We start from the raw sequence: 6,000 nt of genomic DNA, 5'->3' as shown, positions 1-6,000 counted from the left end.
ACAGCAGATGTACTGTCTGTGGGTTAGAATTCCTCACCACAGAGGATGATATTTCAGGTATAGAGGTACCTCATGGACTGGCAGAGAGAAGTGTGAGTGATGAAGATGCTCAGCTCCCTACTTCCAGCTGAGCCATGAAAGTAGGTTTAGAGTGAACAAAATAGTCTCCTCCAGCAGGGTGTGGTGACATGCACCCTTAATCCCAGTACCCAGAGACAGAGGCAGGTGGATCTCTGTGAGTTCGAGGCCAGCCTGGTCTACACAGTAAGTTCCAGGCTAGCCAAGGCTACATAGTGCAACCCTGTCTCACAAAAAACAAAAACAAAACCAACAGCAACAATAGAAAATCTCCTCCCAACCCATACTAAACCCCACTGTAACTGCCCAGGGTGTTGAAATTCTAGGTAAAAAGTCATGTGATAGGGTACCTCTTAATCCTGGGCAGCCTACTCCTTGGTAGAATGGGATCTAAAGTCAGTCAATACTTATTTGGTATGTTTTGACATACCTATGTGCCTCTCTCTCAATGCTTGTGTTTTTTTTCCCCCCTTGAGATAGGGTTTCTCTGTGTAGCTTTGCGCCTTTCCTGGAACTCGCTTTGGAGACCAGGCTGGCCTCGAACTCACAGAAATCTGCCTGCCTCTGCCTCCCAAGTGCTGGGATTAAAGGTGTGTGCCACCACCGCATGGCTTAATGCTGTATTTAAGCTTCGGAAGGATCCATCATATTCCCCTTTGAAAGATGTGGAAAGTGGGGTACAGCTGATGATACAGGAGGAGTGCTTCAGACCTAGGTGTACAGAAGCTGTGGACTGCATTTCTTCTGATTTGAACAGCAGTTTGCTTGCCTTTCTGCTACCATCCACTGAGTGGTCCCTGATGATGCTGTGCCCGATGCTGGCTTTCCATTATCCACACGAGTCACATTTGCCTGGTTTATAGATGTGTTTGCAGGGCACCATCTGCCTTCCCTGGTGATCCAGTGACAAACAGAGGGAGAAAGAAGACTGGCACCAGAAGAACTTCCTGGAGCAGCTTTGGAACAGTGGCAGCCAAGTGTATCCAGCTTGGGTCATGGAGCATAGAATCCCCGGTCATTGCTGCCTGATGTCAGTGTCTGTGGGCCACTCAGAGATAAACAAATGGACTCACTCACGAGAACACATGGTGCCTGCTAAGGGAAGCCAGTGATTTCACTTCTCTAGGCTTACCCCAATGTAGTAGGCCTTCAGTCAACATCCAATAACTCTCTGATCTGGCAGTGCTCAAACTGAACCACGATGCTGCCAGTTCATGTCCCAGGAAGTGCTTAGCCCACAGGGAGAAATCCTTTTTATTTGGAAGAATGAACTTTACCATTTGCCTATGACTATAGGGTAAGTAGACCTCACAGCCTAGGGTCTTACTCCCTTGCAATTGGCATGCACTTTTGTGTTCCATGTCTCTTGGCTCTTCACTCATGAGAAATGATGGGGCCATTGTTTGGTCCTGGTTTCCTTCTGGGAAGTGATCTCTTCTCTCCAGAATAGACATGCACTTGTAGGATGCTTCAAGGAGAGACAAGCTAAACCAGAGCCAACGAAATACACAGAATGCCCTGAACCGGGTAGATCATTTCCTTCTCTTCCTGAGAACCCTTTCTATGGGTGGCCACTTAATTTTTGTCATCATATAAACTTGGGAAATCAGAGGTATCTCTGTTCTCTCTGGTGACTCCCACATCCAATCTGTCCTAGTGAATTTGAGTTTCAAAGCATGTGTAAGGTTGGCTTAGGTCTTCCTCTCTCTTATCTGACCTGTGTTGCTATAGGAGCCCCTCATTGCTGTTCTTGCCCCTAGCTCTCCAATTCCCTTGATGAGTAGCAGTTTTTAAACTCTGCTCACCAAGACTTAGGTTTTCGCAGAAGTCCTCATCCACCAGTGAAGGATCAAACCGAGTGAGGATGAGGCTCTTAAGCCCTCGCTGCAATCCAACTGGTTAAGTTCTCATTTAAAATATGTTTTAGAGTCCTGAAAAACTGGAAAAGACCTAAAAAGAAGCCCTTGAGGGACAACTCTATTTTTAAAATCTGTTTTCGGACTTTTGGGTGAGCTTTCTCTTAAAGAAATCCATGGCTCAGATTTCTGGAGGGCATTTTGTTAAGTGGAATAAGCCAGGCTCAGAAAAAAAAAAACAAAACAAAAAAAAAACAAACTAACCCATACGTTCTCACTTACATTAGAATCTTTAAGAAGGTGATTTCACGGGAGGATGGAGTAGATCAGTGCTGGGGAGAAAGGAGGACAGGAGGGATAACTCCCGGTGTTCTGTAGCACAGTAGGGTAACTATGTTAACAATTCAGTGAATACTTGGAAGTAACTAGTAGAGAGGCTTCTGAGTGTGTTCAGCACGAGGAAGTGAGAAATGTTTGAGGTGAAGGGATATCCCAATAACCTTGATCTGATTACCGCCACACATTGTATTTGTATACTGAAATGTTATATTGCACTCCACAAACATGTACAATAAAAGTCAAAACCTTTTAAAATGTGTTGTGGTTATAAAATATCCCTACAGGCTTGTGTTTTGAACACATTTTTGAACACCTCTCTCGACAGGTGCTGTCTTGGGAGGTGGTAGAAAGTTTAGGAGATGTGGCTCAGCTGGAGATTACTTGGCATTTTGCCTGGGGCTGTGTCTTGCCCTGGTCCGCTTCCTGTGTTTCTCCACCATTTCCTGTCCCCTGTGATGTAAATTCCTCGTCTGCTGCTTGTCTGCAATGAGCTGGAGAGCTCTTTTCAAGCACACTGCTGCTATGAGGCTGCAGCCTTGAAACTATATGCTCAAACAAACTTCTCCCATAAATTGCTTTGCTCAGGTAATCTATCATAGCAATGCCGAAGTCACCGATACAACATGGAGCAGATTCTGTTGTTAAGAGCATTGAAAGGGTCTTGTCCCCAATGAAAGAGACTACTGAGGAGGCTGTGAGGTGCAGGCTTAGTCTAGTCTTGAGGGCTCTCCTAGCAGGCTGGGAGTGGGCATTTATTCATACTAATGTGACTTTATTGGTTCTCAAAGGCTAACAGGGCCCAGGACACTGGGAGTCTTCCAAGCCAAGGTTGAGAACGGTGGGCCTGAAGAGAGAGAAGGGAGAGCTTGGCCAGGCTCCCTCTGTTCCATGGAATCTTGCTATCAAGACACCAGAAAGAGAGACATTGGGAGGGTTTGTGCTGATGCTGAGCTTGAACGGAGGAGGGGGGACTCTTGTGGCACCCCTACTGCACACCAATGAAGAACATTGCCTCCTGTGGTTGATGGGTGGATGTGCTTCATGGAAGTTCACAGAGGGAAGCAATTTCTAGAGAAGACTCCCCCTTTTGTGTTTTACAAACAAAACCCAAAGTGACAAAAGCTCCGCTCAAAGTTGACCCGGGAAGGAAGGGTTTGTGGTCCCACTGCCTGGTCCCCCGATGTGGAGAAGGGTCTCCTCAACAGGGGTTAGGGGTGTGCTGCCTCCAGCTGTGGCTGAGATGGCACTGCTGCTCTTCAGGAAAGGGAACTTGAGCCTGGGAAAGTTGTGATATCTGTTTGGGAGGATTTACTAGGTTTGGTTTTCATGGATGTGACCAACACTGAGCCTGGTTTTTAGGAACAAATGACCTAGTGTGTGTGGAAGGTAATTTAAGGCTCACTCTCCACATTCTGTCTATAGGGATTCACCACAGCTCAGCCTGATGGCAAATCCCATGTCCTTGTCACTGTGGCATAGCATTTAGCCATCATGGACTGTCATATAATTATGAGATATTTATTATTATTATTATTATTTTTTATTATTATTATTTTGCTGATTGAGAGAGCATGAAATTCTAGGTCACAGAGAGGCTATATTCTAATGTTCTTATTATTACGTTTATTTATGTACTTGTATGTGTGTTTATAGGGTGTGTTTGCATGTCCCTCGGTGTGCCTGTGGAGAATAGAGGACAGCTTTGTGGAGTCATCTCTCTTTTTCCACCATGCTGGTCCTGAGGATGGAACTCAGATTGCCAGGCATGGTGGCAGGTACCTTCACCACTGAGTCATCTCAACAGTTCAAGGCTGTATTTAAGGAAAGCAACTATACTATGCCTTTTCTTCGAGAAATGTCAACTGGCTCAGAATAAAAGACAGAACTATTAACACCCTACTGTGGTTTGCAGGAGAAATGTCTCCATAGGCTCATGCGCTTGGTCCCCAGCTGGTGGTGCTGTTTGGGAACCTTCAGGAGTTGCAGCCTTAGGGGAGGAAGTACAACATGGGAGGGCAGGCCTTGAAGTTTTCTAGTCATGTCCTGCCTCCTCCTCTCTCTGATTTTTGTGTGGGGTTAAAATGTGACCAGTAGCATCTTGCTTTTGTTGACATGCCTTCACTGCCATCAGGGTCTAACCCTCTGGAGCCATAAGCCGAAATACATTCTTTCTTCTAGAAGTTGCTTTTGGTCACGGTGTTTTATCACAGCAACAGAAAGTAATTGATATGGACTCTGAAAATTTAATTCAATAATGAGACAATGAGAATAAGGTCATGAACAGGAACGGGGAGGTCCTTATAAGTCCAAAATACACAGGCTGGATGGCTGCTGTCCTAACTCTAATAAGCCAGCCATGAGCATCTTCCCCAAACTCAGTTCTGCACTCTCATGTTGGAAGCAGCAACAAGAGAACTGTTTATGCCCCAGAAGCCAGCAAATGCTTGGGGAGAGGGGTTTCTGTTTCCCCAGGACAGTTGGCTGAAGGACATTGATCGACACTCCCCAGCTAACAAATGTCACTGCGAGTTAGTATGATGTGCTTTGGGGATTTGGATCTGCTCTCCGTAGGGTGCTTACTCTGGACTCCCTGCCTTCGCTGTGATGGCTTCCACTGTAACTTCTGATACAGAGGCAGCATCAGCTGTGGCTGTGCTACTCATTTGTTTCATGCTGTGACATCATAATCAACAGAAACAGCTGATGGGAGGAGAGGGTTAATTTGGCTGACAGTTTCAGAGAGGTCTCAGCCCATTATGGTAGGGAAGGTGTGACAGTGGGGGCTACCAGTTTGTGGTTGTTCACATGGTGTGGACCAGGGAGCAGAGAACACAGGCCAGAACCTGGGATGATTATAGTCTTTGAAGACCTGTCCCTAGGGACCTACTTCTGCTAGCCAGATTCCACCTCCTAAACATTCCATAGCCTTCAATCTGGGGACCAAGCATTCAAAATAGATGTCTTTGAGCGACATCTTGGATTCGAGTCATAACAGTGAGCAAATGGCTAAGGTGGGAGGGATTGTCTCAAAGATCCTTGTTTTTAAGGAACAAAACCCATCTGCTTTAGTCTGCTTTGTGCGGCTCTACCAGGGCAATTTTTTTAGTCTCTGAGACTAAGCAATTTTTAAAGACCGCAGATTTATCATGGTTCTAAAGATTAAGTCCCAGATTAAAAAAACCCTACATCTGGCAAAGGATCTTGCTACATAGTGGCAGGCCGAAGGGCAATGTAGGATGCATGTGAGAGAGGTGAAAGGGACCCACTCATGTGACAATTAATACATTCCTGTGACAGCAGCAGGCATCCATTAACGAAGGCCGAGCCCTCACAGCCTAATCACCACTTAGCAGTCTCCTGTCCCAACACTGGGGATTGAGTTTCCACGTTCAAATCACAGCTCCAGAGAAAGCCATCAGAAGAGCCAGGTGTCTCTCCACTGGCACAATGACAGAATGACTCCTGGGTCTCATGACTGGATGGGTGCAGTGATTGGAACATCCGCAGGCAGGAAGGCTTCCTCTTCTTCTCCATACTCTTCCTCCTTACTTTATCTCTCTCCTTCCATCCTTTTCTCTCTTATAAACCATTTTGGAGACAAAGTCTTGCTATATCACTCAGGTTAGCCTCAAGCTTGTAATCCTCCTGCCTCTGCCTCCTGAGTCCTGAGATTATAAGTGTGCATGGCCACATTAATCTACTACCCATATTCTCATCTTCCCCCTTT

Source organism: Onychomys torridus, chromosome 9 (assembly GCF_903995425.1).
Source record: "Onychomys torridus chromosome 9, mOncTor1.1, whole genome shotgun sequence".
NCBI lineage: Eukaryota > Metazoa > Chordata > Mammalia > Rodentia > Cricetidae > Onychomys > Onychomys torridus.
The sequence above is the reverse complement of the archived record's forward strand: the minus strand, read 5'-3'. Positions refer to the sequence as shown.